Raw genomic sequence first — 13,651 nt, forward strand, 5'->3', positions numbered from 1 at the left:
CACTACTAACCCAGTGACATTATCCTGTACGGTAAAGAGCTCTTACCTGGATATCTCACATGGACATCTCTGGATCTTTAACAAAACCAGAGAGAGGGCTTCTGTTCAATTTGACGTCAGAAAGACAGCATCCCTCAGAGTGCAGCTACCCTCACCACTGCTCGAGAGCAGTAGCCTACATTTGTGCCTACTGGGTGGGATTTGGAATTGAAGTTGGTGGGAGAGCAATAACAGAATATAGTGTCTAGGTTACTGTGAAAGTGCAAGGCAAGGAGACAATATGATACCTGGTACAAGATGATGAGGTTTATGCAGTTAGCTAGAAAGAAACTTTTCCTGACAGCAGAGGTGTCTAAAACGAGAGGGCTTAGATTTAGAATGAGTGCTAGGAGGTTGAGAGAACACCTGTAAAAGGATTTTCTTTCACCACGAGTATGATTAGAATCTGGAAGTCACAGCCTGAGAAGGTGATGGAGGGAGGTACCCTCAAGATTTAACAACCATCTGAACCAGCACTTGAATTGCTTAGGTATTGATGGTTACACACTGGTAAATGGGATTATATAAATGGCTACTTGATGGTTGGCATATACTTGGAGGGTCAAAGAGCCTGTTTCTATGATATCTGACTTTTTAAATACCTCCAGTGCTCCACAAACTCCACGGTGGTGAGTTCCAGGGATTTACCACCAGTTCCGTGGAGAAATTTTAAATGACCACCCTGATTTTGTGTTGATGTTCCCTCATTCATTATTCTCCCACTAGTAGAAACATCTCAACATCTACTCTGTCCAGCCCTTCTTTGGAGATTACATTTAATGCTTGCAGGTTTGCCTCCGCCAGTCAGAATATTGAGTTGGGGTGTCACGTTACAGCCGTATAAGATGTTGGTACATTTCCAATTCGTATAGCAGGGCTTACAGCTCCGGTGGCTTTGCCATAGGTATCAAGTTTATTATCACTGGTGTAGGTCACGAAATTTGTTGTTTTGCAGCAACAGTACAGTGCAAAATACGAATAACGAGGTACAGTTCCTGAGATCATGGAGCTGTCAGAGATATGATGGTGGAGGGTTGGGACAGGGGAAGCAAAGGTAAATTATGTAAGAGGCTCCCTTTGATTTCCTAAACCTGAAGCGAGGGCACAGCTCCTCTCCACGTCTTGTTTATTCATGAGGCACTCGTCAAAGTCTATTTCAATTTCTGAGGCTTCCCAGGGTTGTGGTGTTGGAGTGCTGAGCAGAGGCGGGCTGCTACTCGGTGGGGAAGGAGTTAAATCTGTTGACCCTAGGACTTCCAACAGGAACAGCAAAACTCTCCGCTTCCCGTTTACACCCATTTCAGATACACCACTGGTACCCGGAGTTACGGACACACCCCCAGTGTCTGGTGTTTCCGAGACACCCCCGGTGTCTGGTGTTTCACATACACCCCCGGTGTCTGGTGTTTCAGAGACACCCCCGGTGTCTGGTGTTTCCGAGACACCCCCGGCGTCTGGAGTTTCAGATACACCCCCGGTGTCTGGAGTTTCAGATACACCCCCAGTGTCTGGTGTTTCCGAGACACCCCCAGTGTCTGGTGTTTCCGAGACACCCCCAGTGTCTGGTGTTTCACATACACCCCCGGTGTCTGGTGTTTCCGAGACACCCCCGCCGTCTGGAGTTTCAGATACACCCCCAGTGTCTGGTGTTTCAGATACACCCCCGGTGTCTGGAGTTTCAGAGACACCCCCGGTGTCTGGAGTTTCAGAGACACCCCCGGTGTCTGGAGTTTCAGAGACACCCCCGGTGTCTGGAGTTTCCGAGACACCCCCGGTGTCTGGAGTTTCCGAGACACCCCCGGTGTCTGGTGTTTCAGATACACCCCCGGTGTCTGATGTTTCAGATACACCCCCGGTGTCTGGTGTTTCAGATACACCCCCGGTGTCTGGTGTTTCAGATACACCCCCGGTGTCTGGTGTTTCAGATACACCCCCGGTGTCTGGTGTTTCAGATACACCCGCGGTGTCTGGTGTTTCAAATACACCCCCAGTGTCTGGAGTTTCAGAGACACCCCCGGTGTCTGGTATTTCAGAATATAGGCTTGGCCCTATTGCCAATCAATGTTCCAGTCAGCTAAACATTGCTGCATTACCTGTCCTTTGTACTTCCAAGAAGACCTTTGACATCTAGACTCCTTTCATTACCACCCATGGAGGGACTTGGTCTGGTGAGCAAGCCCCTCAAGCATAGCAAGGGATATCACCCCAGAAGGCCACAAGGGTTGCAATGGTGCTATGGTTTAAGGAAAATCATAATAGAACATTCTTAAAGCCGGTGCCCCTTGCAGGGCATCAGGCACTGGTGGTGCCCCTGGCGGGCTGATGAAAACCTGTGCCAACCAACGGGCTGGAGTATTGAAGGGCATCTCAACCTTCTCTCTGCTGCAGTCGGAGTTGCCACCTGCCTCAAAAGGGCAAAGGGCAACAATCATTCGAATGCCCAAGAAGAGCAGAGTAAGCTGCCCCAGTGACCATCTCCCAGTAGCACTCGCATCTATTGTGAAAAAGTGCTTTGAGAGGTTTGTCATGGCTAGGATTAGCTCCTGCCTGAGCAAGAACTAAATTTGCCAACTGCCACAATAGGCCCACAGCAGATGCAATCTCACTGGCTCTCCATTCAGCCTTGAGCACGTGCAATAGCAAAACATACATCAGCTGCTATTTATTGCTTACAGCTTAGCATTCAATGCGATCACCCCTCAAAACTGATCACCAAACTTCCAAACCTGGGCTCCATACCTTCGCCTACATCTGGATCCTCGATCTCCTCATTAGGAGACCATAGTCAGCACAGATTGCTGATAAAACCCAAGGATATACTGACCCCAAGGATGTGTGCTTAGCTTACTGCTCTGCTCTCTCTACACCCAAGACTATGTGGCTGAGCACGGCTCAAATGCCAATCATAAGTTGGCAGATGACACCCCGGTTGTTGGTAACATCTCAGGCGGTGATGAGGAGGCGTACAGGAGTGAGCGGGCTGACTGGCTGAATGGTGCTGCCACAATAGCCTTGCACTCAGCACCAATAAAGACCAACCCAAGGAACCGATTGTGGACTTCAGGAAGGGGAAATCAGGAGAACGTGCACCCGGTCCTCACTGAGTGGGTCAGCTGTGGAAAAGGAGAGCAGTCTTAAGTACAAGGTGTCAACATCTCCGAGGATGTGTCCTGGGCCCAGCACTTCGATGTAGTCGTGAAGAAGGCACACCAGCAGCTCTACCTCATTAGGAATTTGAGATCTGCTGTTTCACCAAAGGCTAGCACATTTCTTTACATGTATGGAAGAGACGATTTTGGTTTATCACAGTGTGATATGGAGGCTCACAAGAGACTGCCGTGGACTGTAGTCTCAGCCAGCTCCACCAAGAACATCTTCAAGAGGCAGCATCTATCATTAATGACGCCACCACCCGGGAAATGTCCCCCTCTTGTTGTTACTGTCAGGGAGGAGGTACTGTACACACACTCAATGACCAAGGAACAGCTTCTTCCCCTCTGCCGTCAGATTTCTGAACGGACACTGTACCCTTGGACACCACCTCATTATTCCATTTTTTTGCACCATTTATTTTGCTGTTTTTAGTAATTTTATATCTTTGCACTGTACTGTTGCCACAAAACAACAAATTTTATGTTATATAATGCAGTTAGAATCAAGTTGATTCCGAATGAAAAAAATGTAACGTTATTGCTTGTAGCTTAACACTGTGAAAATATTAATACCATGATGTGGAAATCTTTGCGCTGCGTTTATTCATTTGTATATATTTTTTATTATGAATATAGTTTCTTTTTGAAATAAGGAAGTTTGAAATGCATAATGGCAATGCTCAGTGTGGAGTGTGAAGCTTGGATCTCTCTCAGTGAGAGATTCACTCCACCAAACTCCAATCAGAACCTTGTGGATATACTCAACAGAGTGGGTAGTATCTGAGGGGAGAGTAAAGGTACCAGGTCTGTGGTCTGAACACCAGAGTGACTGTACTTGTCAGAAGGCTAAGGAAGTTGATATGTCAAAGTCAAAAGTTCAACTGTAGTGTCACATGCACGAGTATACCTAGGTGCAATAAAAACTTACTTGCAGCAGCATTGCAGGCACAGAGCATCATATAAGCTACATTCACAAGAAAAACTAAATTAAGCAAAATTGTACTCAAGAGGACAGAATTAGGGTATAAAAAGAAACAGAAAACCCATCGCAGTGCGAAGTGGCCCTAGTGTTACCATACTGAGCACTGGTTACGGATGTGCAGCTTGGTTCGAGAACCAGATGGTGGAAGGGAAGTAACCGTTCTTGAACCTGGTGGTGTGGGACTTCAGGCTTCTGTCCCTGCTGCCTGATGGTAGTTACGAGAAGTTGGCATGGTGGGGATTTTTAATGATTAATGCTGCCTTCTTAAGCTCATGTGGATAGTTCTGATATTGGGGGTGGTAGCGGGGAATGTCCATGTGATGTACTGGGCTGGGTTCACCACTTTCTACACCGTCTTATATTCCGGTGCATTTGAATTACTGTGCCAGACTATGAAGCCTGTCCCCAGTGACCCTCACCAATTACTACAGATACACCACTGAAAATGTCCTGTCACAGCCTGGGGTGCTGAATACTCTGCCCAAGAGCAACAAGAGGTTACAGAGTTGTGGACACAGACTAGTCTGTCACGCAAACCAGCCTCCCTTCCATTGACTGCGTATAACTTCCTGCTGCCTTGGGGAGGAGGCCAAAATAATCAAGGACCCCACCACGCCGGTCATTCTCTCTTCTCCACCCTCCCATCAGACAGAAGATACAGAAGCCTGAGATATTATAAAAACTGCTTCTATCCCACTGTGATCGGACTACCGAACAGACCTCTCATGCTGAAGGTGAACTGCTGATCTCCCAGTCTACCTTGTCACAACCCACGCCCCTGACCGGCTACCTGCACTGCACCTTCTCTGTAACTGTAACACTTTATTCTGCCCTCTGTTTCAATCTACTACCCGGCCTGTGGAGCCACCTGCCTCGGAGATCGATCAGGCTCAGCGCCATCACTGGGGAGTTGGCACACTCTCCCTGTGATCACATGGGTTTGCCCCCGAAGCCCTGGTTTCTTCCCACATTTCACAAAGACGGGCTGACTGAGTTGCCCCTCGTGCCCCGGTGAGTGAAAGGATCTGGGAGGAACTGAGGGGAATGTGGTGAGAATACCCTTGGGATGAAGGAGAGCGAGGGTGACCTGATAGATGTCTGTAAGATTATAAAATGCACGGATAAAGTGGATAGTCAAAATCTGATTGATTTTCCCCCATGGTAGGAAGATCAAAAAAAAAGAGGCATAGGCTTAAAGTGAGAAGGGGGTTTAAAGGGGATCTGAGGGGTAAGTGTTTTACACAGTGAGTGGATGATATCTAGAATGTGTTTCCAGAGGAAGTAATGGAATCGGATACAATCATTATGTTTGAAGATACTTAGAAACATAAATTGACGAGGCTAAAGTCCAAAGTAGAGTTTATTTTCACGTGTACTTGCATACTTGCACTGTAAAACTGACAGATGGGATTAGTGTAGATGGGCAAAGAGGTCAGCATGAACATGGTGGGCCGAAGGGCCTGTTTCTGTGACCTCACCACAACAGTGGCTGAAGGCTGTGTTTCTGTGCCGTAGAACTCCAGAAACACAAGGATTTCTACTTTCAGTACGAGTGCCAGATTATGGATGGCACTGCACTCTCGTGTGGAGAACGGTGCTCAGAGTGTGGAGGGTTTTAGTATGACTGTGGGGGACCACATGCTCCTGCCAGTGACCCCAGGCCTCAGGGTCTTCATTAAGCATCTCCCAAAGGCTGCTGGGCACAGAGGGGAATGGCCCTTCGGAGATGTGTCCTCCCAATTACCGATTCAAAAGCCCTCCTTGGCACCATTTGCCCAACACCCAAAGGTGCTCTCACCATGAAGAACCCATTAAATGTCAGTGGTGAATGACCACAACTTTCGTGAAAAGGAGTCCCAGACTTCTGGCAGCATTTTTAGGAAGAAGAATCTCCTGCAGTAAAGCTCTTGTGGAAGCTCTCCCACACACTTCCATCATTGACTCTCTCTGTCCGCTGTCTCACCAAACTGCTCCATTGCCCTAAAGCTCACTTAAATTACACCACGCCACTTTCGAGCTGAGAAGACTGACGTGGTACCTAATCCAGGTTTGAAATAATGTGGAATGGCTTTTTGTTGAGATTCTGAGAATGAGAGTCTGGTCCTGGGTGACTTCAATCCCAGTGAAGCAAGGCTGAAGATGGTTCCATAGGGAGTGGGAAGCATCTGGAGAAATCATGCCCTGGTGTTAACAATGTAGAACATAGAACAGTAGCTCACAGGGACAGACCCTTCAGTCAACAATGTCTGTGCATTGTCATCCCAACTACCTGCACTTAGTCTAAATCCCACCATTCCCTGCCTGTCTGTGCAAGCTATGTAACTCATCCCAACTGCCTGAACTTGGTCTAACTCCTGTTCCAGCCAGGTTCACTCAAGTTTATTGTCAGATGCACAAGCTCTGTACATGGAACACAGGTGCAATGAAAAACTTACTTGAAGTGACATCGCAGGCACAGAGCATCAGAGACACACATTTAGAAGAAAAAAAAACATAACTTAAACATAAATGATACAAGAATTGTACAAAAAGGGAAACAATAACAAAAATAAACAAAGTTCATTGTAGTGCAAAGTGATCAAAGGGGTTACTGAGGTAGTGATTAGGATTGTGCAGGTTGGTTCAAGAACAGAATGGTTGAAGGGAAGTAGCCATTCCCGAACCTGGTGGTGAGGGACTTCAGGCTTCTGTACCTCACGTTCTATCTAAATCCTCTTGTATCTGCTTCCATCACTTCCCCGGCAGCCTAACACTCTTCGTTTAAAAACTTCCCTTGCACAAGTTCTCCTCTAAACCTCTAAACTTTACCCTCCATTTTAAAGCTACGCTCCATATTATTTGACATTTCTACTCCAGGGAAAAGACCCTAACTGGTTACCCCATCTCTGCCCCTCATAAATTTATAAACTTCTCTCATCTCTCCCCTCAGCCTCCAACGCTCCAGAGAAATCAGTCCAAGTTTGTCCAGTCTCTCCATACAGCTCATTCCCTCTAATCCTGACAGCATCCTGATAAACCTTTCCCACACCCCTTCCAGAGCCTCCATATCCTTCTCGTAATATGGCACAAGACTGCACACAATATTCCAAGTATGGACTAACTAAGGTTTTAAGTAGATGCAACATGACTTCCTGACTCTTGTACTCAGTCCCCTGACCATCTACCATCCGTAACACCCTATCTAATTGCATGACCACTTTCAAAGAGCTATGAACTAGCACCCTAAGATCTCTCTGTACATCATCGCTGTTAGGGTGCTGCTATTAACTGTGTACTTTCTTCCTTACAATTGACCTTCCACAATGCAACACATCGCACTCAGCTGGGTTAAACTCCATTAAGTCTACTTGGCTTTCCCTGTCAGTTGAGCCCCTTTTAATTGGGAGATAGGGGAATTTGGGAGAAGACCCCATTGCTTAGTCTCAAAACTACCCCCTCCCCAATAGATGTGTCCTGCAATGGATCTCTAGACCTCTGCTACTCTCCAAATCTCCTTCACCACCTTCCCGGCCGCCCTCACTTTCAAGAACAGACAGGAGATTCTTCCCACTGTAGGGAATGTGGATTGTCAGCTTCACAGGCTGCTGCTGATCCGTTCTTATTGCAAGGATTTGTCAGCAAACTCTTTATAGTGCAAACAGGGAAGGGCAAGGATTAAGACATCTGTGGGACCTGATGTGTATTGAGACCACATTACACACCAGGACGCCAGACTGTCAGAGGCATGGGCAGGCTAACCTCAACTCTCTTCTGCTCTCCCAGGGACAGCAGTAGCTCCGCTTTCAGAACCTGATGGTTATTGATCTCGGGTCCGGGAGAAGGGGAAGGGGTGGAGGGGATTTGCCAGGATAGGGTGGATGGAGAAGGAAGTTGAGTTTATTGTCATGTGCACAGGTAGAGTGAGGTACAGGTATGATGAAAGACTTGTCACAGCAGCAACAAAGGGACAACAACCCACAGAAAATAAAGTACAGATGTACTTTACCATACAGCGATAAAAAGGGCTTTGCAAGATCAAGACCTTAGTGCAAGTACAAAGGCACACGACACAAGTCCATGGCAGAGTACTGGGCGGTTTGCACTGAGGTAGGATTCGGATTGTGCAGGTTGGTCCAAAGCCCTGGAGGTGTGGGACTTCAGGCTTCTGTGCCTCCTGCCCAATGGTAGCAATGAGAGAAGGGCAGGAAGTACAGAAGCCCGAAGTCCCACTTCAGGCTTCCGCAGTGCAAAGTCTGAAGTGTACTCCTGCCTGGATGGTTGATGATGGATGCCACCTTTTTGAGGAAGTGCCTCCTGTAAGTATGTCAATGGTCAACTTGCATTTAAATGAAGTCATTAACAACTCAGGGGGCTTCACAGAAACCACACTGAAGATATGAAGGTAGTTGGTCTAAGGTCACCGATCTTAGCTTCAACGGAAGGTGTTCAGGAGGAGAGAGGTAGAGAAGGTGGGGTTGTCTGGAAATTCCTAAGTTCAGGGTTTTGAATCACTGAATCATAGCTATGAGGCATGAAGCAGACCCTTCAGCCCAACACAAGCTGCCAAACTGAGCCAGATCCAGTTGCCTGCATTTGGCTTTGATCTCTACACCATTCCTGTCCAAGCATCTTTTAAATGTCGTGATTGTATCCACCTCCATCACTTCCTCAGCTCGTTCCATCTACCTCCAAGTCCCTGCAGGGCCAGACTTTAGGAGGGCTAGGCTGGGCTGCAGCCCAGGGGCCCGAGCCACAGAGGGGCCCAAGATAGGTAGCCATCATCATGGCAAACAAAAAAAAACGAGAGTGGAGCACAGAAAAGAAATAAAAAACAAGAAAAAGACCTTGAGAAAGAAGCATTAAAAAAGACATTGAAATTGACAGAACTGTTCAAACCTGTTCTCGATGATGCAGCAGTACCATCGCTCTTGTCACAGTCTGAGACCGGTGGACAGATGGAGACTTGTTCAACAGCTAGCACTAGCACCAGCGTTAGGACAGGACCACCGTCCTTGCCACAGTCAGCAGCTAATGTTGAAGAGGCAGAGAGCATGACTTTGGGATTCCCACCACAGAGTCCTCCAAACAACCAAGTCGGGTCCACTACTGAGGATCCTTACAGCACTGATCCTGCTCGCTGGGGAAAGGAAACGTTAGATGATTCAGTCCGAGCATACTGGGCTAAGAAAGGGCCAGAGTCCTGCCAGAATAAGGATGTGGATATCAAAGCTTTGGAATGAGTATACAAACAGCAGAGACGTTTTTTCTCCAAGTTTCACTTCAAACGCAAGCTCGTGAACGGTGAGCACATATCAAGGCAATGGCTCTTGTATTGCCCTTCCACTGGCTGTGTGTTTGCTTTGCATGCTGCATCTTCAGTGATGCCCTGTGTAATGCTGTGGATTTGGTGAGATCACTACAGGGATACATAGCAAGCTTGCGTGATCAATTTGATACTTTTGAGACCAAAGCTAAAACTATGTCTCCAACAGTCTCACAGGTGTACAAAGAAGACACCCAATGACAAAGAAAACGTAAAACCTTTCTGGGTGAATCCACAACACCTGATGTTGGCTTGTTAGCCAGGGAAAAATTCTCAGCTACTGTTTTTTTGGTCGTGATGGATAGATTACTTGCAGAAATTGATTGCAGATTTGCATCATATAATGAATTTAACAACACATTTGGCATCTTAAACAATATCCCTTCTCTCTCTGTACAAGATCTGTGCAAGAGAGTATCTGATCTCCAAAGCAGATATTCAGCTGACCTGGAGTTAGACTTTGTGGAGGAGATTGTCCATTTCAGGGAATTTGTAAGTGACAAAGATATTTCATCCGCAACAGAGCTTTTATGCTTCCTCAGAGAAAAAAACTTGCAGGTCATCTTCCCAAATGTAAGCATTGTTTTGAGGCTTTACCCGACTCTCCCTGTCACAAATGCAAGTGGTGAGCCATCTTTCTCCAAGCTCAAGCTAGTGAAGAATAGGCTCAGATCCACAAAGGGACAGGACAGGCTGAATCACCTTACTCTGATGTCACTTGAAAGTGATCTTGTTCAGAAACTGTATTTTAGTGATCTGATCAAGGACTTTGCTGTGAAGAAATCCAGAAGAACTAGACTTTAATTTTGAAAAAACAAGCATATGACTTTGTAAATATCTAGGCTTGTGTGTCAGTGCTATTCCTGTTTTTGTGACAATAGGCTAACAGTTGACTGTTTACAAACCTAGTAAGTAATAAGTGGTTTTTACTCTGCAAGCCATACAGTACAGCAATAGGTTAGTATATGCTAGATCTAATTTTTCAGAAAGATTGTTGGAGTATTGTCAAGTTTCCTAGTTTGCCATAGTGCCATCTCTCTTGGCCTTTTTGTCTCTCATTTCCATTTCACTTTCTCAGAACACACGGTTGAGAAAAATACCTAGATGAAAATGCTTTGGCATTGTTTGAGAAATAAGGCCTATGGTATGTGCAGCAATAGCTAAATAAAGATTTAAGATTGGGTACATCATACTTCGTCTCCCTCACAACTTTACTAAGCCAACTAAGCCTAGGTTAATTTTTGAGTGCTTTAGATGCTGTCCTTCAAACTAAGAATCTGTATTACTTTCTGTCTTCCCTCTTAAGGCCTGAAAGTTTATAGCCTACGTATTGTACTAAACCAATGTCTTGGTCCACAGCTTCGATATTTAGACCAGTACGACCTTTGCTCTTGTTCTCGCCTTTTTTTGCTTGGTACAACAGCATTTTATGGTGTCGGCAGGGGCCCATTAGGGCCTCCAGCCCAGGGGCTCCGGCCCTGACCCCCTGTGCGTAGAAGATGCTCCTGATGTCTCCTTTAAATCGTCCCCCTCTCATCTGAAATATATGGCCTCTAGTTTTAGGCCTTGGGAAAAAGACATTGGCTAGTCACCTACGCCCCATAATTTTATAAACCTTTAGTAAGTTACCCCTCAGCCTCTGTTGCCCCAGGGAAAACAGTCCTAACTTATCCAATATCTCCTTATAACAAAAACCTTCCAGCACTGATAACATCCTTGCAAATCTATTTTGTACCCACTCCAGTCTGACCTTTTGAGGTGAAGACTTCAAATTCTGCAATGTTGAGAGGTCAGAATTAGAGGCACGCAGGACTTTTGTAGAGGTACAAGCCTAGCAAAGAGAGTATAGTGCAGTAGTGCAGTGGTGCGGTAGGTAAGTTATAGCAGGGATTCAGGTTCGATCCTGACTTCAGGCGCTGTCTGTATAGAGTGTGCACATTCTCCCTGTGACCATGTAGGTTTCTCCCGGGTGATCCAGTTCCTTCCCACATCCCAAAGGTGTGTGGGTCAGGAGAATAACTGGCCACTACTAATTGCCCCTCGAGAGTAGGTGGTTGGTAGAAACTGGGGGAGCTGATGAAAAAGTGTGAGGAGAATAAAATGGGTTAGTGGCCCACATGAACTCAGTGGGTGAAGAAGCCTGTTTCCATGTTGTATGACTCGATGCATAGGAGGAGCTGCTGCCCTTAGCCTGAGTCTGCTTTCTAATCCGGTCCAATAACCTTTGTCAACCCCCCTTCAGCTCTGCGAAATGGCAAAGGTTAAAGAGCATAGCTTGTAGGTGAGGGGAAGAAAACTTAAGATTGGCATCATCTTTGGCACAGACATGGTGGGCTGAAGACTCAATATTAGACCATAAGATGTAGGAGCAGAGCTTGGCCATTCAGCTTATCGAGACTACTCTACCGTTTAATCATGGCTGATTCTTTTTCTAACCTCATTCTTCCATCTACTCCCCCGAACCCTTCACCCCTTACCAATTTAGAACCTATCAATTCCTGCTTTAAATACACCCAGTATCTTGACTTCCACGCTACCTGTGGTAACAACGTCCACAGATTCACTACCCACTGGTTGAAGAAATTTCTCCTCATCTCAGTTCCAAAGGGTTGAACCTGTGCCCTTGGATCCTAGACTCTCCTACTGATGGAAATATCTCCCCACGTTTTCTCTATCCAGATTTTTCAGTACATGGTAGGCTTCAATGAGATCCCCCTTCATTCACTGAACTACAGGCTCCAGGGCACCAGACACTCCTCAAACTTTAACTGCTGGGACCATTCTTGAGAAGTTCCTCTGGACCCTTTCAGGGCCAGCACCTTTCCTTAGATACGGGCCCTTTGTAGAAGGGACTCTATAAACCCTGTCAGCATTGCACAGCTCACTCAATGGCTGAAAGGTTGAGGAAATCAAACATCTCTATATACCAGTGTAGGGGAGGTTCAGCAGGGTGTTGCCTGGGATGGAGTGTTTCAACTATGAGGAGAGAATGGGGAGATTGTTTATTTTATAGGGTGGAGCAGGCTGAAGCAGACACCAGTAGAGACATACACACTTATGAGGGCCATAGGTGTGGTAGGGAGTAAGAAACTCTTTCCCCCATGACAGAGACGTATAAGAGCAGGAGATATGAGGGTGATATAAGGAGTTGAGGAGAACTAAAGGAAGGATGTTTTCACCCAGACAGTGCTTGGAACCTAGAATGCAATGCCCAAGACAGCCTCCCACAGCTTTTAAGAAGGATCTGGATGAAGGATGAGCACTTGAATCACCAAGGAATAGAAGGCCACAGACCAAGTGCCAGTACATGAGACCAGTATGGATGGAGACTTGATGGTTGGCACAGACGTGATGGACTGTTTCTGTGCTCTTTGACGCTACGACTCCAATAATTCCCACCTTGCCTGGGTGAATGATATCCATGAAAAAGCAATAAAATCCCTCCCAGAGTAAGGTTCCATCTGTAGTCCACTATCTAGGGTAGCATTTTACAGCTTTGTGACATTGTTCTCCAGTGGCTGGGAAAAATATCCCCCCACTCATGGCAATCTAAGTAAATGAAAGCATGCAATCACAGAAAACCTACAACACAGGAAAGCACTTGGCCCATTGTCTCTGTGCAGCGTTTTAGCAGCTGGTCTATTGAATACGTCAAAACCAATCCAACAAATTTACTGCAAAAATGAGAATGCAAAGCAGAATCAGCAAGTGCTCTGCACTTGGAGAGAGTAAACAGTCACAGGAGAAGGGTCTCTGTCTGGTGTCTCTGTCCCGCTCACCACTGACACTGCCTGACCTTCCGAACATCGGGAAACTAAAACTGCAGATGCTGGAAATCCAAAGGAAAAACAGAAAGTACTGGGAACACTCAGCAGATCAGCAACATCGGACAAAGGAAAAATCAGTTAACGTTTCGGGACAATACCTGCTGAGTGGTTCCAGTCGTATTATTTTGTCTGGCCTTTCTCGCTTTCCTTTTGATTGGAGTGAGTTAAGAGTGGAGCCTCAACAACCCCTTGCTCAACGTCAGGAAAACTAAGGAGCTGACCGTGGACTTTAGGAAGGGGAAGGAGGGCGAGTCTGCATCAGGCACGTTGGTGGATCAGTGTCAGAGAGAGTCAGCAGCATTACATTGCTGGGTGTTAACCTATCGGATGACCTGTCCTGGGCCCAGCA

The 13,651-nt window shown here is 46.4% G+C and overlaps 1 protein-coding gene across 1 annotated transcript in view; it reads right to left on the reverse strand.

The window, feature by feature from the left end:
- Positions 1 to 13,651, reverse strand: part of LOC140209344 (left-right determination factor 2-like) — a 66,512-nt gene that overhangs the window by 44,319 nt on the left and 8,542 nt on the right. The window lies entirely within an intron of this gene.

Source organism: Mobula birostris, chromosome 2 (genome assembly GCF_030028105.1).
Source record: "Mobula birostris isolate sMobBir1 chromosome 2, sMobBir1.hap1, whole genome shotgun sequence".
Lineage (NCBI taxonomy): Eukaryota > Metazoa > Chordata > Chondrichthyes > Myliobatiformes > Myliobatidae > Mobula > Mobula birostris.